This window comes from Heterocephalus glaber, unplaced genomic scaffold, assembly GCF_053883595.1.
Source record: "Heterocephalus glaber isolate CG9 unplaced genomic scaffold, H.glaber_assembly_v1.0 deba00001472, whole genome shotgun sequence".
In the NCBI taxonomy this organism is placed as follows: domain Eukaryota; kingdom Metazoa; phylum Chordata; class Mammalia; order Rodentia; family Bathyergidae; genus Heterocephalus; species Heterocephalus glaber.
This window is the reverse complement of record NW_028258315.1, coordinates 39,691,560-39,717,105: the sequence shown is the minus strand read 5'-3', so window position 1 is coordinate 39,717,105 and position 25,546 is coordinate 39,691,560. Positions and strand designations below refer to the sequence as shown.

At 33.7% G+C, this 25,546-nt stretch overlaps 1 pseudogene; it reads left to right on the top strand.

The window, feature by feature from the left end:
• The first annotated feature begins 615 nt into the window (after window positions 1-615).
• LOC101698517 (solute carrier family 25 member 36 pseudogene) lies at window positions 616-1,675 on the top strand (annotated as a pseudogene).
• The last annotated feature ends 23,871 nt before the right edge of the window (window positions 1,676-25,546 follow it).

Below are 25,546 nucleotides of genomic sequence, written 5' to 3'. Positions count from 1 at the left end.
AATGCCAGTACAGCATACAGGAATCTATGGTCCACAATGAAAGCAGTTCTATGAGGGAAATTCATAGCAGTGAATGCCCATATTAGGAAACCAGAGATAACTCAGATAAATTACCTAATGCAGAACCTCATGCTCCTAGAAAAGAAGAGAATAATAAAGTCAAAGCTCGTACAAGAGAGGAAATTATAAAGATCAGAGCAGAAATCAATGCAATGGAGTCTAAGACAATAATACAAAAAAATCAATGAATCAAAGAGTTGGTTTTTGGAAAGAATAATAAAATCAATAAACCTTTAGCCAACCTTATCAAAAAAAGGAAAGAAAAGGCTCAAATCCATGCAATTAAGAATAAAAAAGGTGAAGTCACAACAGACCCAGCAGAAATCCAGAGGATCATCAATACCTACTTCAGGAACCTATATTCTAGGGCGGCGGCAGCGGCAGGCAGCGCTAAGCGGGAAGGGGTAGGCGGGTTGCCCTCTGCAGCCACGTCTCCGCCATTCCCTCGCCATCCGGGAGCGTTGCACGTCTCCTTCCAGGACCGAAGCCGCCTACACTAGCGGGCAGCCCCAGCCGCATCCCCCCTCAGTGCCTGGAGGACATGCTGGAGAGAGAATGAGCCAGAGGGACACGCTGGTGCATCTGTTTGCTAGGGGAGAAGCAGAATAAGGAAGGATGCTAAAGGACATCTGAATTAGAACCTCAAAATATGGGAAAATACTCATGTAAAAAGTTCACTTACCTAAGGTCAAACAGCTTTTCACACATGTAAATGAGGATGTGGTGGCACAGTGGGAGCTATTCTGACATGTCCACTGGAAGTTGTAAAAGCACGGCTGCAGTCGTCTTCTGTGACACTTTATATCTCTGAAGTTCAGCTGAACACCATGGCTGGAGCCAGTGTTAACCGAATAGTGTCTCCTGGACCCCTCCACTGCCTAAAAGTAATCTTGGAAAAAGAAGGGCCTCATTCCTTGTTTAGAGGATTAGGCCCCAATATAGTGGGGGTGGCCCCTTCCAGAGCAATATACTTTGCTGCTTACTCTAACTGCAAGGAAAAATTGAATGGTGTATTTGATCCTGATTCTACCCCATTTCACATGATTTCAGCTGCAGTGGCAGGTTGTACTGCAATCACTGCAACTAATCCCATTTGGCTTATAAAGACTCCGTTACAGCTTGATGCAAGGAACTGTGGGGAAAAGCAAATGGGTGCTTTTGAATGTATCCGTAAAGTGTATCAAACAGATGGACTTGAAGGATTTTACAGGGGGACATGTCTGCTTCCTATGCTGGCATATCAGAGACTGTTAACCATTTTGTTATTTATGAAAATATAAAGCAAAAACTACTGGAATGTAAGACTGCTTCTATGACAGAAAGTGGTGAAGAGTCTATAAAAGCAGCATCAGATTTTGTGGGAATGATGCTTGCTGCTGCCACCTCAAAAACTTGTGCTACAACTATAGGATATCCACATGAAGTTGTAAGAACAAGACTACATGAAGAAGGAACAAGATATAGATCCTTTTTTCATACACTGTCTTTGGTGGTTCAAGAAGAAGGTTATGGGTCCCTCTATCGTGATCTAACAACGCATTTGGTGAAACAGATTCCAAGCACAGCCATTATGATGGCTACCTATGAATTAGTGGTCTACCTCCTCAATAGATAGCACCACAGGCTGCCACACTGCAAGAAGGAAGACCAAAAGATTACAGTGCATCATGGAATATTGGAGTCAGCGTGGTGGACAGAAAGAATAGTAGCTTGGGAACATGTACCATAATATGCCTAAGTGGAAGTTTGGTGAAGATAGCTACACCACATTACTTAGTCTTTCAGTAATGTGGAAAAACCTTAGCCACCTCTAAAGGAAATGCCTTTGGAAGCACTCCTTTGTGAAAATTGCCATTTCTCTACTGTGTTCACCAGATACAGTTGTGTTTTATTGACCTATAACATTGAGAGTATAGTGTTTATTCCAAGAGGATTTTTCCAGTCGTCTAAACAAAGCAATCCTTAAATATATACTGTACTATAGATAACATAAATATCTAACTTCTGACTTTTAATTCCTGTAATACTGTAAGATAACAATAATTAGTAGATACTCAGAATTCCCATTTTGCTGAGATGACTTGGCACAATATATTAATTATTTGGCACCAGTAACCACTGTTTTTGACAACCAAGGAAGTGTAGTCTAAATATCTTGAGTATTAAAATGTTTGAGTCTCTTCACCTAACAGGTGCTTGAATGTTAGCATAATGTAGACTTCAAATTGTTACCATATAAAACTCATATCATAATACTTTGCAGATTAAAAAATTAACCAATAAGATAAAATACTGATTCTTGACTATTTCAAAAAAAAAAAAAAAGAACCTGTATTCTAATAAAATGGAAACACAGAAGAAATGGACAGATTCCTAGATACATACAAATTGCCAAAGTTAAATGAAGAAGATATAGAAATTCTAAACATCTCAATTACAATGAGTGAAATTGAAAATGTAATAAAAAAATTACCAACAAAGAAAAGCCCAGGTCCTGATGGCTTCACTGCTGAATTCTACAAGACATTTAAAGAAAAACTATCACCATTACTGTCTAGACTCATCAAGGAAATTGAAAGGGAAGCAAGGCTTCCAAATTCATTCCTGGAAGCAAGTGTTACTTTGATTCCAAAACCAGGGAAAGACCCAACCCCAAAAGAGAACTACAGGCCAATCTCCCTCATGAACATAGATGCAAAAATCCTCAACTAGATACTGCCAAACAGAATACAGAGGGTCATCAAGAAGATCATATGCTCTGACCAAGTTAGATTTATGCTTGGGATGCAGGGATGGTTCAACATATGTAAATCAATAAATGTAATACACTATATTAACAGAATCAAGATCAAAAAAACATACGATCATCTCAATAGATGCAGAAAAGCCATTCAACAAAATCCAACACCCATTCATGATGAAAATCCTACAGAAAGTTGGAATTGAAGATCTTTATCTCAACCTGATTAAGGCTATCTATGAAAAACCAACACCCAACATCATACTAATGATCAAAAACTGAAAACTTTCATGCTAACATCAGGAAGAAGACAAGGATGCCCACTATCACCACTCCTGTTCAATATAGCTCTGGAAACAGCCACAGCAATTAAAAAAGAGAAAGAAATAAAAGGAATAAAGGTAGGAAAGGAAGAAGTTAAACTGTCATTATTTGCTGATGATATGATATTTTACATAGAAGATCCAAAAAACTCTGCCAAAAGACTTCTAGACTTAATTGACAGATTCAGTAGAGTAGCTGGATATCAGTTCAACACTCAAAAAACAATAGCCTTCTTATAAACAAATAACACACTCATTGGGAGAGAAATTAGGGAAACAATTCCTTTTACAATACTTTCCAAAAAAATGAAATATCTAGGAATCAGTCTAACAAAGGAAGCAAAAGACCTCTACACTGAAAACTACAGCACTCTGAAAAAATGGAAAGACATCCCTTGTTCCTGTGTAGGAAGAACCAGTATAGTGAAAACAGCCATACTTCCAAAACTACTACATAGAATTAAGGCAATGCTGATTGAAATTCCAACAATGTATTTCACAGAACTAGAGGAAACAATCCAAAACTTCATTTGGAACCAGAAGAGACCTAGAATACCAAATGCAATTCTAGGCAACAGACACATGGCAGGGGGTATCACAATCCCCAACTTGAAACTATACTACAAAGCTACTGCAATAAAAACAGCATGGTACTGGCAAAGAAACTGACCCGAGGATCAGTTGAAAAGATCAGAAGATGCAGAAACAATTCCATACATACTCAGCCACCTCATCTTTGACAAAGGAGCCAACCACCCTCATTGGAGGAAAGAGCCTATTTAAAGAATGGTGTTGGACTGCCTTGATTACTGTAGCTTTAGAGGAAGTCTTAAAATTAGGTACTAAATGTCTTCCAACACTGTTTTTTTTTTCTTTTTCTTTTTACTTTTCTAGATCCTTTGTACTCCTACATAACTTTTAAATCTCAATATTCAATTCTTCATTAATAGCAAGTATACATAGATCTGAATTTTTATATATACCTTGTGTTTTCTAAGCCTGCTAAATTCAAATAAAAGTTCTAGGGGCTCCTAGAGATATCTTAGTATTTTCTCTGTAGATAATCATTTCATCTACATATAAAGATTTTGCTTCTACCTTGCCAATCCTAATTGTCATTTTATTGCCAGAATGTTTTGGTTTGGGCCTAGGTTTCAAAGTTTAATGGACAGATAAAGAGTAAGCATATCTGCCCTTGTTCTCCACCTTAAGGAAAAAGCATTGTATCTTCTCCATTCATATAAGGCATTCTTGCTGGAAGTATGGAGTACATATCTTTTATCTGTTGAGAAGGTGCTGTTCTACTTCTAGACTCCTGATAGCTTTTACCATGAATAGCTATAGAATTTAGTCCGATACATTTTCTCCAACTGGTGACAGGATCATAAGGCTTTTTCCTTTCCTCTGTTAAAATGATGACTTCTGGGGATAGATCTTCTAATGCTGAACCAACACTTCCATCCCTATAATAAAACCACTTTCTACATACTGCCAGATCTGACTTCTAATAGTTTGTTTTGTTAAACAAATTTCTATCTATGTTCATACTTTTTTCTTCTATTATCTTTATCTAGATTTAGGATTAGCACAATGTTGATTTCCTAAAATGAGGGGAGAAATGTTCCTTTTCATTTCTGCTTTAAATGTTTGATATAATTCATCAGTTAAAAAGTATATGAGCCTGTTGTTGTCCTATAGGTAGGTTTTCAAGCTAGGAATATACTTTCTTCAATAGGTGCTATTCAAATTTTATATTTCCTCCAGAGTTAGTTTCATTAATTTGTCTTCCAAGGTACTTCTTGGAAGTTGTCAAATTTCTTTCAAAACAGACTTTTGTAATATTTTTTCTATATCCTTTTAAATTCTGTAAAATCTGTGGTAATGTCTCCTAGATCTTGATATTGTAATTTTAAAAAATGTATAATTGATATTGTGTAATAGGAAGTAAAGGTCTAAAAGATCAGGGGAAGTGGGAGGGGCAGGGGAAAGGAAAAAAGAGAAAAGAAAAAATATGAGAAAATGGAAACTAAGTCTGCAAATAGGGAAGGGTGGAGGGGGTGAAGGGAGGGAAGGGGTAGGGGAAAAAGATAATAATCAAGATACTCATGTAATGGTACAAGATCCCAATGATGTATGTAACTGTATGTTATACCTAAAAATGTACCAATAAACTTAATGGGAAAAGAAAAAAGAATGGTGTTGGAAAAATTGGATTTCAACCTGCCAAAGATTAAAACTAGACTCATACCTATCGCCATGCACTAAACTAAGATTGAAGTGGATTAAAGATCTAAATATTAAGACAGAAGCACTAAACTTCCTGGAAGATAAATTAGGTAGAACTCTTGAAGACATTGGCATAGGAAAAGACTTTATGAACAAAACCTTAGTAGCACCGGAACTAGCACAAAGAATCAACAACTAGGATCTCATCTTGTTAAAAAGCTTCTGCACTTCAAGAGAAACCACCAACAGAGCTAAGAGACAACCTACAATCTGGGAAAAAAAATTTTCAGCTGTACCTCAGACAAAGGACAACTATCTAGAATATATAAAGAACTGAAAAAAGTCAGACCCCCCCCAAATTCAAAGACGCAATTCAAAAATGAGCATCTGAAAAGAACAGACATTTCTCAGACAAAGAAGTAAAAGCAGCAAATAAATACATGAAAAAATGTTCAACATCACTGGTCATTCGAGAGATGCAGATGAAAACAACACTGAGATTCCACCTCACCCCAGAAAAAATGGCTGCTATCAAGAAATCAACCAATGACAAATGCTAGCAAGGGTGTGCAGAGAAAGGAACCCTTCTCCATTGTTTGTGGGAGGACAGACTGGTGCAACCACTGTGGAAATCAGTATGGAGATATCTCAAAGAACTAGGGCTAGAGGTCCCATTTGACCCAGCTATTCCCCTGCTGGGTATATTCCCAAAAGAATTAAAAGAATCATACCACAGCAATATATGGGCACCCATGTTTATAGCAGCAGAGTTTGTAATAGCTAAAACTTGGAAACAGCCCAAATGCCCATTAACTGGAAATTTGATAAAAAAAAAAAAAAGATGTGGTCCTTTTATTTATTTATTTATTTATTTATTTATTTATTTTTGATAGTTAAAGAATTTCTCAATTAACCCCACACGGAAAAGGCCAGCATTTGGTTGTAACTCCAGACTTTGCTTATACCTTAAAACTAAAATTCTGTTTGTAACCCAAGTTGTCCACATGTCAGTTTGGTCATAACTCCAGGGTCCACTGTAACTGTCTTAAAGTTCATGACTGGTGTTGCTCAATAAGTAGATTCTTCTGTGTGTTTTACACATCACATAGGACACCATGGCTGTACATGAGCACGTATATGACACCTGTACACTCAAGACACCACCACAATGTTCAGAGAAGCCACTCCTTGAGGATCTGGCTACTGAAGCACACATGGCTCAGCGTTGCTGCCTTCCTCAATGAGTTGCCCAAAATTTTGCCTGATTTTTGTTTCTTCGTAGTAGACTTAAGTGGTGAGACAAGGATGCTGCTGTTTTGGTTTGTTTGTTTTTTTGTTTTTGTTTTTGATTTTTGGTCAATGGAGTCTTCAAGGAAATGGATGGAAAGTCTCACAATTCTTTGCAAGCCCAATGTGGTTCTTTTATAAAATGGAGTACTACTCAGCCATAAAGAATGAGAAACTAGAGACATTTTAGCTAAATAGATGCATATTGAGGCCATCCTCTTAAGTGACATAAATAGGACACACATGTGTAAATACAGAACAGTTTCTCTAGTGTGAGAAAGAGAAAGTGTAAATAAGGATTAAAATGATTAAAATGAATAATAGATAATTTGAAATACGAAGAAAAGATCCAAAGTGGTAGGGGTGTTAGGAAGGGAAGGGGAAAGGAAAGAAGGGAAAGGAAATATGAGAAAAGAAAAAAAATGGAAATGAAGTCTTTGTAAATAGAGAAGGGTGGAGGGTGCACTTGTATTGGGGAAAAAATAAGAACCAAGATACATCATGTACAGGTACAAACACCCAATGATAAATGTAAACATATTGCATACCTAAAATGCACCAATAAAAGGATTTAAGGGGAAAAAAACGTTACTGCCTAAGGTTCTGGCAGTATTAATATGATACTTACAATATATATGCATTATAAAATTGAAATATACAAGATTTACATGACAGATGATTACAATGCCAAAGAAGATTTAATCATTTATGAAGCTACTAATGCCAGTTTAAAGCTTGCAAAATATATTTATGGACAAAAACAGGTTGTAATCTATATTAGATATACTACTTCAAAGTGAAATAACCTAATAAACTTTAGATGTGGTAAGGTAATCTTACTTTCTATTATAATATTATCTTAAATATCAGATTTAGAAAATTTAATTAAAAAGGAGGATTTCAAAACATGTTCAATGGATTCTTTAATTATTCCAGCACTCATTAAAAATCATTATGTTATGAATTTTGAAGATTCCTTTATGACAAAAAGCAGTAGAAGCATCAAGAGTATAAGTTATATAAATCAAAGAAACTAAAAATGAGTACCTGGCACCAGAAATATTTCATGACCATCAAAGTTTACAGAAAGAGTTCCAATAAGTAAATATTTAAAAAACAAAATTTGTGTTTTTGGGAAAAGTAAGTAAATTTTTAAGTTCTTATTTATAACGTATGCTGAGAGAAAAATACAACGTATTCTTCAACACTATTTCCTTTACCTTTTATACACTTGACAGATTATTTTTTCCAATTTCCCATACAATGAAGTGAGACAGATGACTAAATTCTAAGAAATGAAATATGACCAGAGAATTCAAGCCATTTTCAAGCTGGGACCTAGCACTTTACAATATTGCTCCATCCTGGCTATATGCCTTTCTCTGTAGACAGGATGCCACATCGTGGCATCAGAGTTGGAATTAGGTTAAAAAGGGGTTTTGTGGGTACTTTCAGCTCAATTTTCCACCCCAACTTCCTACCTCATTTCCTGCATTTTTTATGTGAAAGAGAAATACGCAATTTTTGTTGCTAACTCACTGTTATTTAGGGAATTTCATATTGGATGTAATCTAGACTCATTAGCAAACCATCCTTTTTTTCAAAGAAAAAAAATATTTAATTTTTAATGTAATATGCATCCCTTAATGCCCTCTACAATGCCTATAACCAAAAAGATGAACAATAATATTTACAATTTTTGTAGTAGCAAAATGGGGAAAAACTGATATTCTCACATGCTGCTGATAGGAATATAAACTGGTCCAACCACTTTGTAAAATGACGAGGCAGCTATTCAAAATTTTCAATATAAAGTTATAATGTGACTCAACCATTACACTGGGAGCCATAGACCCAAAAGAAAATGCTCCTAAAAATATGTGTACATGAATGTTTATACTGGTGTTATTCATAATAGCTAAAAAGTAAGAACAACTTGAATGCTCATCACCTGATAAATTGATAGAAAAAGTGTGTTACATCTACAAAAAGGAATACTATTAATAATAAAAAAAATTGAAGTAATCAATTTGTCAACACATGGATCAATCTTAGAAACAATGTGCTAAAATTAGACTACATATTGCTTGATTTCCTGATTATTAAAGATCTAGGATGAGCAAATCTATATACAGAGAGGCTTGGAGGGGTGAGAAGGAGAGTAAGAAGTGACACTTACTGGATATAAAGTCTCTTTTATAAAAGATTAAATGTTAATATTTTATCTTTGTATCTGTGTGTCTGAAATTAGCTTATTTCAATTATTGTAAGATCCTCAAGATTATCCATGTTATAACATTAGGGAAGAATTTCTTTTTAAGAGAGTTTCATCTTGATTTGATAAACAAAAACATTGCTAAATTGTCTTATTATTTCTAATAATTTTTCTTTACATTTTCTTCAGAGACAGTTATGTCAATCTGTAAATAATTAGTTTTGTTTTTCCCTTTTCAAACTCTGTGTCTTTATTTTCCTTGCTTGCTACTCTGATAAAGACCTCAAGTATACTACTAACAGAAGCCATAGAAATCCTTGCTCTCTTCTTGCTCATTTTAAAATGAACACTTTCAATATATTACCATTAAATATATTTTTTGTAGATTTTTAGAAAGAAATATTTTATCTGAAGCAGAAAGAAAATATTCTATATTCTGTTACCTGACTTTTATTTTATTTATTTATTTTTATTTTTTTTGGTACCAGGGATGGAACTCAGGTCCTTGCGCTTGGGCAGCAGGCAGCGAAACCACTGAGTTAAATCCCCGGCCCCAATCTGACTTTTATTTTAAAATCATGAAATGAGATTGATTTTTTAATCAAATTTTATTCCTTAATCTGTTAGTGGAATTAATTATATAAGTTAATTTTCTAATGTTATATTAAGCATATTCTTGGAATCAAACCGGCTCAGTCACACTCCATGTTTTTATCCATTGCTAGATGTAAGATACCTAGAGTAGACAAACTCATAGACAGAAAGTATACCAATGGTTTCCACAGGCAAGAAAGGGAGGAAAGAGGAAGTGGGGAGCTGTCATTCAAATAATATATAACTAATGTAAAGTTAATAACTTAAAGATTCATAAGAAATAATAAATTATCACTGCAGTGCATTTAGTCACAAATTTTTGGAGTTGTTTGCTACCTAGAAGTAGATAATTTTTAAAAATTGGTACCAAATATAGGGTACTACCATAGCAAAATCTTAAAATATAGGCTAGACTTTGTAGGGATATAGGTAAAAGCCTGAGCAGAAGTGAGGATGTTGTTCAGGTGGATTTAAAATACAATGAAGAGGGCTGGGGATTTAGCTCAGTGGTTTCACCACTTGCTGTGCAAGCGCAAGGACCCGAGTTCGATCCCCAGTACCAAAAAAAAAAAAAAAAATACAACGAGGAGCTGGGGATTTAGCTCAGTGGTTTTGCGGCCTGATGCGCAAGCACAAGGATCCGAGTTCGATCTCCAGTATCAAAATAATAACCTAAAATACAATGAGGAAACTGTTGTTGGAGCACAGAGAAAGGAGATGTAATTGCTTTTGGGGAGCTTCAGAAAGGATATACACTTACAGTAAAAAAAAAAAAAGAAAATATACTTAATGGACATGAAAATCTGGTTAAAGAGATCCTAGGTAGAACATAAAAAAAACAAAAAATTAGTTTATTGAAGTTTTCAGTCCTGTCCAGGTTCTATATGAATATATCTGAGTAATGGTCAGAGCTAATACTAGCCAGAGCTTAGAGAGCCAAGCTGAACCCTACTCAAATTCCTAATCCACAGAATTGAAAGAAAAAGAAAAAACAAAAGAAAGAAAGGAAAGCAAGCAAGCAAGCAAGCAAGCAAGAAAGAAAAGTTTTAAACCAGATCATTTTGGATTATTTGTTACACAGCAACAGATAACTGATACATCTCACCAACAAATTCCTTAAAGAATATTTTCAGAATTCTGGGCCCCAAGACTTATCTTTCAAGGACAGATGGGTGGGCAGGCACATACTTTATAATTTGCAAATGTAACAAAATACCAAAAGGGTTTGAAAAACAAGTCAATAGCAACCAAAAAGCTATTACTAGATAGAATTAAATTGTGCTTTTGGATTGCTCTTGTCCATAATCATGGTCTTAGGTGACTTACTCAAAACAAAGTATCTCTCCTTTTTCTTCCGAAGAAGAACTGAATAGAAATATTCTAGGCACACTACAAGCCTCCGTAACATTCTGAAGGTCACAGGGCAGACTAACTTTGTTTCTTTAATTTTTCTGAAAGTTGTTTTGATTGTCTGTATCTTGGAGAAGAGAATAAAGTGCTGCATAGTAGGTGCTACTGCATCTTTCTTTCTCAGGCAAAATATGTGCCAAGAGGCTGCTGCCTGCCATGTTATCTAAATGAGCGTCCTAGATAATGATCATCATTTTCTCCATGATTGCTCTCACTAAAAGGGAAAACCAGAAGTTAAAGGATTTCTCAAGTATCCTCTAACTGATAATTTATTCTGAGAGCTGAAATAAAAACATGTCCTACATGACATGGTGGTAACCTTTTTCCATTAGATGTTTTGGTATTTTAAGTTCCTTAGCTGTATAACCTAATGCAAGTACACCTATTCTGAAGAAAATAATTGACAATGTATTAATGTTTGTCTTCATAAGCTCATTTCTGAATCATGTTTTAAAGATTTTATTAGGAGTAAATGGTAAAAGGAAGGTAAGTAAGAAAAGAGATGAGTTAAAGGAAAAGATCCAAATAGTCTACTTACTGTTTTTCTGTCCTCATTCTCATGAATTTAAATAAAAATTGGGTCTAATCATTGTTTGAAACTTTTTGTAATTAAAAACATACATATCCTCAAACTAGTCTGTGATGTAAAGTACAGGAAAAGCTATGAGAAATGAAGAAAGCCAACACTGTACTCATCCCCTGTGCTATTTATTTGCCAACCTAGAAATTTGAAAAACTAATGTATAAACTTCTTAAACATAACATATATTATAAGGTATCACCACTCATAAAATTTAAATAAAAACAGCATAAACACACATTATGAAGTTGTATTTTTAGAAAATATGATGTCATGGAAAAGGTACCTGTAAAATTTAATTTATATGCCATTTGAAAAATGGTCACATTATACACCTATCTTTGCTAATTTGAAAGAGTCTCACAATTAAGTACTCCTGCAATAGATGCAGGAATGGTGACTGTGCTAAGAATTTCCCAATTCTATTTTTTAAAAGTAACCACTGAATTGGAGCAATAGAAAAGTGAAGTGATCGATTGCAAGAGTTAACCAATGGGAAAAGTTGTAATTCTATGAAGAGTATGGCTTATAAATACTTGCTTATTTGGGTGTTGGGAAATGGAATCTTTTTCATATATGTAAAATTAACTTGACTAAATGGCAGTTATAACAGTATCTGGCAAAGGAGAGGTTGTGAAGTATAGCACTTTTTAGTTGAATTTGAAGAACAGTATAAAATTTCCATATTTGCAACTCACAGTGAGAATATTGCAAATATTGGAACAGGAGAGGCAAAGTATGTATGTATGGTCAATTCTATACAAGACAATATCAGGCACAGACATATATTATAATACAATTTATCTGTCTATATTTGTTATATAAAAAAGTATAAACTAGTAGCATTGCATCTTTTCTTAAGGAATGTCTTCTTATATTTAGTATGTCTACTGCATTTTAAATCAGATAACAAAAGAGAACAACCAAAATTTTCAAAGAAATGTAACACAAGATTCACAGGGAAGAAACATTCCTAGTAAATAGAGTCCAAAGAAAAAGCAGTTAAAAATATCATCAGACTGAAGACAACGGACCAGAAGGCAGTACATAAATTTGTGCTACATGGCTACTTTGCAGACAGAGAAAGAATGTGCACATGACTTCCTCTTAGAGCAAAGAAATCCATGAGATAGGCACCAAAGGTTGGTGAGAAAAGAATAGCTGCGGAGTATCAGTAGCAATGAATGGGTGTAATTCGTAGAAAATGCACACATCTATATAAAATCAGTAGTCTCTCTTTCAGGTCACTAAGATTCAGAAGAAAAAGAGACTTAAAAACCAGTAACTTTGTTAGTTTCCTTTTCACTGATATTTGAAAGATATCTTGGAAAGTAAGGGTGGGGAAATTTGTGCTGAGCCATAGAAAGCTAGAAAAATAAGAATGAGGGAAAATTGTATAAAATCAGAAAGGTACAAATGAACCGACTGTGATTGGATTAGTGAAATATCATAACACCATGCCTGGGGACCTGCAGGAATCTTCTGATTGGAGATTTGGAGGGATTTTCAGTGAGCCCTGAGGGAATTCGCAGATGCTATAAAATTCAGATACAGTTCCTTCAAGTTGTACCTTTTCCTGTGCTTTATTCTCACAGCAAAGTTAACTGAGGTTGCTCATGCTAAGAATATAAAGTTTCTCCTGCCTACAATTTGCTTAAGAGCAGTCTGTTGGGGGCCTTTGAATATTTTCAGCTTATGTGGAGACCTTTTATAATAAATTGTGTTTTTCATGTTAAAAAGAAAACTTCAAAAGAAGGTGTTAACGTAATCGAGGAATGATAAGTTTGACAGTAAGTGTCATTATCAGAGTTCTACTGACAGCTTTTTGAAGTCCGAAAAGAAAAAAATTCTCCCTATGTAGAGACAGAACCTCTTACTGTGTTTAAACAATTTTACCAAATATATTAATATTCTACAACTTCCCCCTGCATTCTGAAGGTTACCCAAGTGAAATGGTTTTCATGAGATTCAGGTTTTTTAATCTATTGAACAAAGATGCAATGCTATCTGGTATTCAGTATACAGAAAATTTTTTTTAATTAGAGGATGAAATAAAAGAGAAAAATATGGAAAGACATTATTGTGTTTGCCTTCTCCACCCCAATGATTCACCTTGTCTTCATTGCAGGATGCACACCCCACACTTTGAATAATCCCCACTGCACGGAATTTGAAAAAAGATAGCTAAATGAGAATCCATTTTAATCCAGGGTTGGCCAACCAAATCTATGCCTAAATTTAATATAAAATAAAAGTGTGTTTTCAAGTGTATTCTTGTTTTCAAGCTTCCCCAAAAATACAATAGTCCTTCACTGACATATTCACCACCTCGATCTAAAATATACTAATTCTCATGGCCTCAAATTTTTAATTCTTTATTCTTAGGGCTTTTATATTTCTAAGTTTTATTTTATAAATAAGTTACTATTGGCAATATCTTTAAAACTCTTAGTCTAGATTTTCATTGACAATGCTGGAGAAAAGAAAACCTAATGCCCAAGCTTTTTCCCAAAAATAAATTTAAAGTTTCTTTTTCCTGTAATAATGACTTTATTTTTAACCTACCACCCAAATTTTTTCTAAAAAATAAATTTAAGGTTTCTTTTTCTTATAATAATGAATTTATTTTCCCCATAATAATCAGTAATTCAGACCAAACTTCCTACCAAGAAAACCAAGGGAATATTTTCCAAACTCAGCACTAGACATCTACTGAGACAGAGACACATGAGTCTGATGTTTGGTGACTATTTCTCCCCTGGAGATGTTTGCCTCTTTAAAAAAAAAAAAAAAAAATATATATCAGTGAGTGCATGAGCGGATGGGGTTTTTGACATATTCCCAGTGTTATAAAAGCAAAAGTTTGAATACAGAGACAGTCCAATGTTGGTGTTGATAAATCTCTGTTCTTTGTGTTAGAATGCTAAAAGCTGAGAAAAAAACAGTAAACCAAAACTAACTGGGCCTAGCAAGCTATTAGTCAGCTTTTTGGTAATGGGACAAAATATCTGGCATGCACAACATAAAGGAGAAAGGGTTTATTTTGGCTCACAGTTTTAGAGTTTTCTGTCCATGGTCACTTGACTCCAAAGTAGAGATATCATGGCAGAAAAGCAGAGCAGAGAAAAGTTGCTTACCACAAGGAAGCCTGGAAGCAGAAAACAGGGGAGAGAAATGTAGAAATGGGCCAGGAACCAGATATAGTCACCAAACCTCCAAGACCCACCGAGGCATACACAAAAGTATGTTTTACTAATCTCCTAAGTGTTTCTCAATCCAGCCACATAGACAATTACATTTCCCATCCTAAACGTTGAGATGGCAATTTTTAATTGTTGGTGCCCCTGGGAGTCTGCCAGAAGTAAATCTAAACATACCAATCTTACCTTTAAATTATTTCTGGAAAAATGTTCCAAATAAAAAGTTCTGACAAAATAAAAAAAAAAAACTGAGTATGTAAAAATGTAACCAAAATGAACAATAACCTAGAAATAACAAAAACAGATCCAGGCATTGGAGTTATCAGAGACCTCATAATGTGTAAAATAATTTTCCTGTTATGCTTGAGGACAGAAAGGTAAATTAAGATCTCAGAGAAAATTGAACATAATGAGGAGGACATAGATATTTCTGAAAATACCAAATAGATATTCTTAAACTCTAAAATAAAGTAACTGAACACAAGATAAGAAACAAAGGAGGGACGAGGAAAGAGGAAGGTGGAGGAAGGAAGGGAAGGAAGGAGGAAGGGAAAGAGGGACTAAAACCAAACATAAAACAAAGATCTTGACAGCAGATTGAACAGCATATAGAAAGAGAATTTACAATCTGGAAATCTAAGGACATTAGAGAAAATAATCACAATGAAACAATGAGAAAGGTAGAAAAAATTCAAAGAGAATAGAAATATAAAGCTACAGCAAAAACATATAATATAAATAAGGCCTTTCTTAAGATATATGGGATCTCCAGTAAATTTTTGTGAAGACATTGTATATATAAACAATTTGACTAAAATGCAATAAGAATTTATGGGTTTATGTGAGATACAGTGAATTACTAATAAATATTTAGAACAATAATTAGAGAGTAAGAACTTAAAAATTATTTTTCAATCAAGTTGCATGAAGTTTCTTTGTAGCACCAAAGCACCATCTCTTTCTGGTGAGATCTAGGAAACATCTCTTGAAGTTACTTTTTGTCAGATAGATGAATTCCTAACTTTATACTTCCTGCTATGAGAAGAAGGTAATTTTTATATTCACAATACCCTAACTCTTTAAAAATTGTTTGTATTGAAACAACACAGATTTTGTTCTCTCATAGTTTCTCTAAATCCATTAGTTAAATGTTCTTTGCACACTGTATAATATTTTGTCACTGTGACAATTCCCTGAGATAATAAAATGATGAGGCAGAAAGATTTATTTTTGGCTCATGGTTTCAGAGGGTGTAATCCATGGCTGTTGGGCCATGTTGCCTTTAAGCCTGTGAGAAGCAGAACATTACAGCAGGAGCATGTGGTAGAGGAAGGGCTCACCTCATGGAGTCAGGCAAGCAGAGAAGGCGGAGTCCTCAATATCTCCTTCAAGGGCACAGCCTAATGACTTAAGTTCCTTCCATTAGGCCCTACCTCCTGAATGTTGAAACACCTCCTAATACTGCCACAGGCTGGCAACTAAGCCTTTAACACATGGCCTTTGGGGCACATATGTGATCCAAATCATAGCATTCACTTTTCTGTACTGTTCATAGTGCTTCCCATAAATACTTTTTCTAATGACTTTTTCAAAATTTGTTGTACTTCATTGACATGATCATTAATGTAAGTCTTACCCAGAATATGAACAAATGTGCTTGTTTAAGCCATGAATGAGTGAGAGCTGATGCCCTGATTAAAATATGAAGGATTTGGACCATGAGTAGCTCAGACAATTGAGATTGTACCATGTATGTAAGACTCACTCAAAATTATGTAAGCTCATTAAAATATGATCCCATCAAAGAAATATTACACTGGCCAATAAAAACAATCCATTTACCCGAATGTTCTCCTGAAACTTGGGGCTAGACATAGTGCCTTAGAATACTACCATAAGTAGTAATCCTATAGAAGCCTGGGAAAGAGGAGAAACAAGTATTATGTCCTGTGCTTTTTCTATTCAAGTTTAAGACACTTTGCCCAGATGGCTCTTCCACAGGGAGGAACAGAAAAAAAATTCTGGAAGATGTTTCAAAGTTCAAAGCTCCTTGAGTGTAAACCCCATTTCTCCATGTGTAAGAGCAGTAATAAAATTACTGAGATGGCCGAAGAAGAATGAAGACAGAAGTAAAGAGCAGTATTCTTTGAAGTAATCTTATTAAAGCAAATGTAAACCAAAGATAAGTACAATTTTATACTCATTACATTGGAAAAAATAAGATACTTAATAATGTGATGTGTTAGAGCATACATGAATCAATGTGAACTCATATAGTGGCTCATGTTTGAAATTAGTATAGCCTCTAGTAAAAAAAAAATCTAGTGATATCTTGTAAATTGATCATTATATAACTAAGCATCCACATACACGCACACAACTGCACATACATACATATCACTCCTAGAAATATTTTATGTGTACATTAGGATATACATATATATTAATGTATATATGTCATACCAACAACAATCATAACTTTCCAAAATGAAAAACAATCCTATGGTTCAAACAAGAGTAGAACAATGAACTAGGGATCAAGAAATAGTCCATAAAATTAAATGGAAGATGGAAATTCCAGAAGAATATCCAAAGTTTGATTTCGTTTTCATTAAGTTCAAAATTTTCCAAGATTTATTATCATTATTATTATTATTATCATCATTGGATGTAATCATGGTTGAACAATGGAAAAATAATGCACAAGAATGAGTTTTACAAATGTCAGAGTAATGTTTGCCTCTCAGAGAAAAGTAGTAGAGTAGATAAAAGAAGCACAAAATACAAAGCAAGATACAGGCACTGTTTTAGTTGTAAGGCTTTAAGATCATTGATACTATTACATTACTGTGCTTTCCTGAGGCTATATATCTCTTTATATGTATCAAATATTATATAACTATGAACATTTTAATAAGTAATGATTCACTAAGATATTTGTAGTAAGAATAAATAGAAAGCCTGCAATGTATTTAAATGTAAACAACTGTTGAGAAATTTTAAGATCCTAGAAAATGACTTTGAATTTAAAAAAAACATAATAAATTTCTTTAAAAGTATACACAATACCACTCAAATTTAAGCTATGAGAAATTATAATGCTTTGGAAGAATCCAGGAAGCCTTTTTGGAAAACATGCCATTAAAAATTGACCTTAAAGAAAGGTTAGATTTGATTATTTGAGAAAGATTGAGTATTGTCAAACAGAAAAAAATTTAAAATATTAGTGAAAAGTCAGTTGTTCTGTTTAGAGAGTAGGCAGATGGACAGAACAGACATTGGTTTTACAGGGCATTCCCAATTCCCAGGAGAAAGTAGATCAGGGCTGAGGTTCTAGACAAGTAATCTGGCAGAGGCAAGAAGTTAAATGTGACTCATGAGTGAATAAATACGAAAAGACCTATCAGAAAGCTGTTACATTTTTCTAGGTAAGAGTAAAGACCCCAATAAGAATAGTGAGAATGGATACAGAATTCTTTAAAGTAGTGCAATTAGAGGAAAATATCCAGAAAGATTTCTAATTCTGTTATTAATAAGTAAAATAGTGAAAGCTTTGATTTTCTCATGGGGAAGTTGGAAAAAAAAACAACTCACTTATATAGTAACTCTCCAAGCATGGATTTTGATGACAATCAAGAAACCAGTCTCAATGAATGAATTTAAGCTCCAATTTGATGTTCCTAGTGTTTTTAAAGTTATTTCTTATTTTTCTTAGTGTGAAAGACTCCTTTGTTTACTAGTGTCTGTTATCATTTTGAGTTCAACCCACAATATTCATTTAATTCTAGCAGTTTAATGAAAATAAATCTTCAAGATTCCCTAGGGGCCGTAAAACACTGGTTGTAAATTAGAGCTAAATAAGACAGAAGCTTTGCTTCAGACTTTCTAAAGTTGTAGGAGAGAAGACAGTAACAATTGTCCTTTTCAATGGAAGTTTTAAAAATGGATAGATGCTGCCTTTTCTGATCCTATCATTGCTAAAGTTATTGAGAAATTCAATGTTACAAATAATTATACAGTTCCAGCACTATTGCAAATAATGAAATGGTGAAACAAGAGTCTCTGTTTAAAACATAAACTATTTTAAGATATGTTTCAAATGGTAGTAATTATATATTATATTGGATGTATATTTTCCTCGAGAGTTAAATTTTAAGAATTAATGACATTCTTTCATCAATTTAAGGTTATAGAATTACTTATATTACACTCATTGTCTATACTTGAGTATTAGACCCTGGAAAGCTGAATTCAATATTTAAAATCCCAGTAAATGCTGAAAAGAATTTGGCTTTATTTTTGTCTGAGATATACTAATTAAAACTATAAAACTACTCCCTATGACAGTGGACAAAATTAGAAAAAATAAATGTTGGCAAAGATATGGAACATTCAGGACTCAAATGACTTGTGAGAGTATAAATTGGTAAAATTGTTTTGCCAAACTATTTGGTAGTATCTATTAAAACTGAGCATACACATATTTTATAATTGTGCAGAATGTACACACCACACAAACAAGTACAAATTGTTCACCAAAACACCCATAGAATGTTCAGGGAAGCAAGGAATCATCCCCTAATCTGAAGCTACCAAAATGATCAGTGATAGTAGAATGAATAAACAAATTTTATTTATTCGTGCAATGGAATATTATTAAGCAATGAGAGTGAATAAACTATAACTCTATGCTATAACATGGATAGATCTAACAAAAACATTAAGTTAAGCACTGAAGGATATATAACATTTGATTCTATATATATAAATTATTTAGGATTAGAAAATCCTTATATTAAATATCAATATAGTGGTTATCCTCAGTGTATTCTGAGAAGTAACAAGAAGGGTTCTTCTGGGGTGTTTGGTAAAAATTTGTTATTTAGGTATTATTATTAATCTGTGTTCTTAAAATATATTGTATTTGAAAAATATAAATTTACACATATGACTAATGTGAATCCAAATTATATATGGGCACAATTATATAAATAATGTTATGAAATTGTGATTAAATCTATTCACTTTTAAGGTTCATTGAGAAGGGAATAACTTCACCCAGAAAATTCAGTAACTTGAGGTTAGTAAAATTTCCTGGTAAAAATGTAGAAACTAGCTGGGCATTTAGCTCAGGTTCTGTCACCTGTCTCACAGGTGCAAGGTCCCAAGTTTGACCCCAGGTACCAAAAAAAAGAGTAGAAACTAGAAATTAATTAGGGATTTACTTTTACCTGCATTTAATATGTAGTAATAATGTATTATTTATTCTCTTTGTTATTAAATATATTTGTTTATTTTTATAAAACATACTGATGCTCCCTTAACATAATAGTAAATACATAAAACTAAAATGAAGAAAATAGTTTATGTGGAGAATAACACTAAGAATGTCTAGATTCATCACCACACCAATCTATGTACCATAATTCATTAATTTAAAATATTTATTGTAGGGCCGGGGATTTAGCACAGTGGTTCTGCCGCAGGCCTCGCAAATGGAAGGTCCCAAGTTCGATCCCTGGTACGAAACGTAAATAAATAAATAAATAAAATATTTATTGTGTGCTATTTTGAGCTAAATATCAAGGGCTAGGAGTATAGTGGTGAAAAGTAACAAGCAGGGTTTGGCCATCATTTGTTTGCATTCTATTGGTAAAGCAGAAAATCATCACACAATCAACTAAAACTATACCTACAATGAAAATGTGATGAGAGTTATGAATGAGTGAGATAATACTATAAAATACTATGAAAGGGAGGTGTGGGAGAAAGATAAATGTTCAATGATCTGAAAGAAGAAAAAGAGGTAACTATTTTAAAAAACAAAGAAGAAAATGTCAGGCGCAGGAGACAGCATATTCAAAAATGCTGAGGTAAGAGGGAGCCAACCAGAAGCAATGGCCTCTGTCGCCAGAGAATAGAGATCCGGAGCCTCAGCTGGAGATTAAGACACACATTGCGGGTTCCCACCACCCAGCGTTTCTGATTTAGAAGTCCCAGGGTGGGCTTGAGACTTTGCATTTCTGACTGGCTCTTGAGTGATACTAATGCTGCTGATCTGGAAATCAAACTTAGAAAATCACTGATTAAGACAAAAACTTAAAAAAAAAAAAATTAGTGATTAATCTGACGGCACAGAAAAAAATAAGGCATTAGTTTTCATGGGAGCCAGATCAATTCAAGCCTAGGAATGTATTTTAGGAAATTTGATCCTTCTAAAAGCAACAAAAGGAATTAAAGTGTTTTAAATTGGGATTAACATGACCAAATATGTGTTTGGAGAATATCAGTCTGATATGGGCATGGGGTAGGAATGAAAGCGTTGGAAACCCACTAGGAGGATATCGTAACAACCTAATAAAAGGTAATTAATGGCAGCTGTAGTATGATAACTGTGATAAAGAGAGGTTCCAGGACAAGTATGTGATAGTTCGGATATGAGCAGTAAATAGAGACATCAAGTTCAACTTCTAAGTTTCTGGCTCTTATCATTCCATAACTAGAGGTGTCACCGACCAAAATACATACTATTAGAAGATTCAAGGATACTTAAATTAGTTTTGTTCTGATGAAGTTGAAGTGTCTTTGGCATGTCCAGATGAAGATATTAAGAACTCTGTTTTGACTGATATGTGCAGAGCTCTGAGTAGGAATGTGGATTGTATGTGTACATGTAGGAGTCGCTTACAGTTTGGCTGTCATGAATCCGAGATAGCCCTGAAAAAGAATATAAAGGAAGAAGGGAAAAGGATTCAGAACTAAGCCTAGAGGGCTTCCCATATTCCCACAGCAAGGAAAGTTGATGAGTCTACAAAGGAGGGAAGAAGTTCTGTCAGAAAAGTGAGAAGCAGGTGTGTGTCATGCCTCAAAATCACAGGAAAAGAAATGTCTGGTTAGATAAGACTTTTCAAGAAGTTTATCAAATGGTACAGAAAGTAGGGTAAACTGCTAGCAATTGAGGAAATCAGAAACAAAAGGAATTAGGTGGGGTTTTTATTAATTAATTAATTTGTTTATTATTTTGAGAGGACTTTAAGCATGCTAGAAAGCTGATGGGAATAATTCTTTGCAAAGGGAGAATTAAGGGCAATAAATTTCTGAAACATTAAATTGCCTCTCACATGCATCCATGCACAATTTAATCTTACCAATGTAAAATGAAAAGAGTACTGTGTTATTTGAAATTGCAATATATTTATGGTAAAGCTGAAGTTTCTTAATATATTCATTGTCTGCTTGTATTCCTTTGTGTCTGGATGTTTAAATTACTTACTCATGTCTTAAGCATTTTTTTCTTATATAAGTATTTGTTTTTTCTTATTGTTTTCTGTGAGCTCATTATATATTAATTGTACTTGTTTACATTTATTCAAATTCTTTTTTAGTTCTAATCTGTCCTTTAATGCTTTGATTATACAAGTATTAAAATAATATTTAATAAAAACTGTCCATCCTTTGGTTCTAAGTCTCTGACTTTGGCATCAAGCAAAGAAATAATTTTTTTACACCAAAATTATATATTCACTTTCAACTGATTCTAATAACTTATTGTACTTTTATCTTTTGTATTTTGAATCCAGCTGGTGTTTGTTTTCCAAAGATGTGTCATAGAGCTCTTACATTTTTCCCTAAAATTTTAACCAGTTTTCAGATACTGCGTGTTTTCAACTTCTATTTGAAATGTCCGGAATGTGATGTCAAATGCTGAATTAACTTTATCACTTCAGATTTTTGTATTTTCCAGTGAATGTTTCTATGCTTTCGGAAGATCCTATACAAAAAATGTTGGCTGTTAATTCACAACCTGCATATGCCTTCCCTATTTTTTCTTTTAGCTCTGTTGAAGTACTAAAATTACCTCACTTAAATAAAGGCCACCTAGAAAGTTGTCCTGGATTAGAGGTATCCCATCTGTTTAAAGAAATGAGCAGAACAGTATATATGCCATCTTTCAGTTCCAGTTATCCATTAGCAATTCAGGATGTATACAAGGGAATATAAATTCATTGTATTTTGAGTCTGGATATTTTTAGAGATTATCCACTGTTCTTTAGAATTTCTTTTTTTGTATCCATATATTAACTTGAAAATAGGATACATATTATAGAATATTTTCTTTATTTTTTTTTCCATTTAGTTTATTGGTACATTTTAGGTATACAATGCTGTTACATTCATCATTGGGAACTTGTACCTTTACATGATGTATCTTGGTTGTCATTTTTTCCCCATTCCTCTTCCCTCCCTTCACCCCCTCCACCCTTCCCTATTTACAAAGATTTTGCTTCCATGTTTTTCCCTTTCTCATACTTTTTCTTTTCCCTTCTTTCCTTTCCCTTCCCCCCCCATTTCCCCTAATCATTTAGACATTTTCTTCCTATTTCATAACATCAATTATACATTTTGATCCTTATTTACACTTTTAGTTTTTCGCACCAGAGAAGCTATTTGGTATTTACACATGTGTCCTATTTACTTCACTTAAGGGTATGGCCTCAGCATATTTTCTTTATTATGAGACAAACAAATATCTTCAGTTTTTGGTGGACACAAAGAAAATGAATGTTTTAGGCAGTTATCATGCTTAAATAACTTGTATTCAAAATTTCCAGTTTTTCTCACTTCACAAGTATATTTAATATTGTACAAATAATAATAAATTTTATTGTAAAAACCACAAAAATTTCAAATGTGAACTGGGTGGAATCTAAAAGGCCACTTCTTTTGTCTTGTTCCTTCTTGGTTGTGTATGAGGAAAATTTCTTCAGTATTATCATGTATAAAACCATTTGCTTTGTGTACTTTTTGCTGGGTTTCTTTTGATGAATGTCACCATAATGAATACTTTTTTTCATTCAAAATAGTGAGTTACAGATTTATCATGTAAGATAGAATAGGTCTACCTCATTCTTTCTGATGGCTGAGTGACTTTCCATAATATCTTGATTTAGCTTAATCTGGAAGATACTCTCAGTAAGTTGTTTATTCTTTTTCTATTCCAACACATATGTAAAGATACTGATTTCCCTAAGTCTACTCTTATTCATCTTGCCCTCCCTTAACACAGTAGTCAGAATGATGTCACAAGACCTTGATCAGAACATGAACTCACCTTTTCACTCAGAGCAAAGCCAACTTCATACCCCGGCAGCCTCATCGTCTACTTTACTAAGCTACATTGGTGATCTTGACCTTCACTTAACAACATAGGCAGATTTCAGCCTTAGATTTTATACTTAGGACTTTGTCTGAAATGCTCAGTTCTCAGACATCTGCATGGCTTTTAAAATCTCCCTAATACAATATTATATGTTGTTTGTAATGCATATTTTTACTTATTTCTGTTGTTTACTGCCTATGCCACTCAACACAGGCCAGACATTTTTGTCTGTTATTCTCTCCTATATCTCTTCTGTGTCTCCAACCTCTTAGAAGAACATAAGCACATAGCTCTCATTCAATATATATTTTAGTATATGAATTGTGTTCACATGTGTACATTTACCCATGAAATGGATTCTTAGGAGTTAAATGGTTTACAGAAAAGTTGTGGACATTGTATATTTTGATTGTCCTCTAACACAATGTCAAATTCATTTATACTAACACTGTGGAATGTGTGTGCATTTCTTTATATCCTTGCCAATAATGGATGTTATCAACACTTTAATATTCTCAAATCAATGTAAGCAACATCCATTGTGAAAAGTGATTTTTGATTGCTTATGAAGAAAAGCATTTTCGTACATACATGCATATTTTACTTCTTTTTACTTATCTTTGCCTAATTTTTCAATAGAGATACTTGTATTTAATTTGATTTATTAGGACTTCTTAAATACTTTTGTGTGTAATTTGTTTGGTTGGCAATTTTTTTGAAATATTGTCTTCCATTATTTTAACTTTATTATGGTTTCTTTCTTCATAAATAAATTTCTAATTTTTATTTATTCAAGCTTATCTTTTTTTCTTAATGGATTTGATTTTTGTACTTTCTGAAGAAGATACCCCTAGCTATAGAGATAGATTTTCTTTTAATACTTCTACATATTTGTATTTTAACTATAGCTGTTACATACACTTGGTCTTTGTTGTTTTGCTTTAGAGAACTGGCATGTTAATGATATAATAGCGCTTTTTCAAAAAGTTTAAATGATGAACGATTATATAAAAATATTTTATCCACCCCATATGTTCAAAGGATATTATTTTCAAGGCTTTTCAGAAAGAAATGAGTATCATCTTGTTTAGTACCCTTGAATATTTTGGAGCACTGATATTATATGTACTGTGGTAGAACAAAAACATTGTGTTTCATATAAATTTGAAAGAATTTTATTAAAATATATTCTCCATGCCAGACATCATACTTTTGACAGCTGAATAGACCATTGTAGAGTCAGACTGGCCATTAGTACTTTGATTTTTCACAATGCCTTTCTTTATTTAATAGCCCTGAAATACTGATTAACATTTACAGATTCAGTTCCAAGCACTTGCTAGAGTTTAGGGAAAACCTAGAGTGAGCTCTTTGTCCCAGTCAAATTCTAAAGTGAAATCAAATTCCCCACTGTGCCTGTCAACTTAGCAACTCCATAGATCACTTCTCATATGGTCTCTGGTGTTGAAAGAAACCATTTCCACTTCAAATAGTTCATAGACAATGAGGAAAAATGATATGGCACTAATATTTATTCTTTAGCCTGCTATGGAGAATTGAATAGTCTCCATTCTACAGTAATGCTCTTTTGAAAGGAACACCATGTCTACCCACAAGAATTCATAGGCAACTCCAAGGTCGCCCACAGCATGTTAGGTGAACTGGGCCAGTTCTCCTGTATTTGTTTTTTTCCTTATTGCCAAGTGATAGTCACAAGGCATTCACAGTTGACTCACTACAAAACTCCTGAG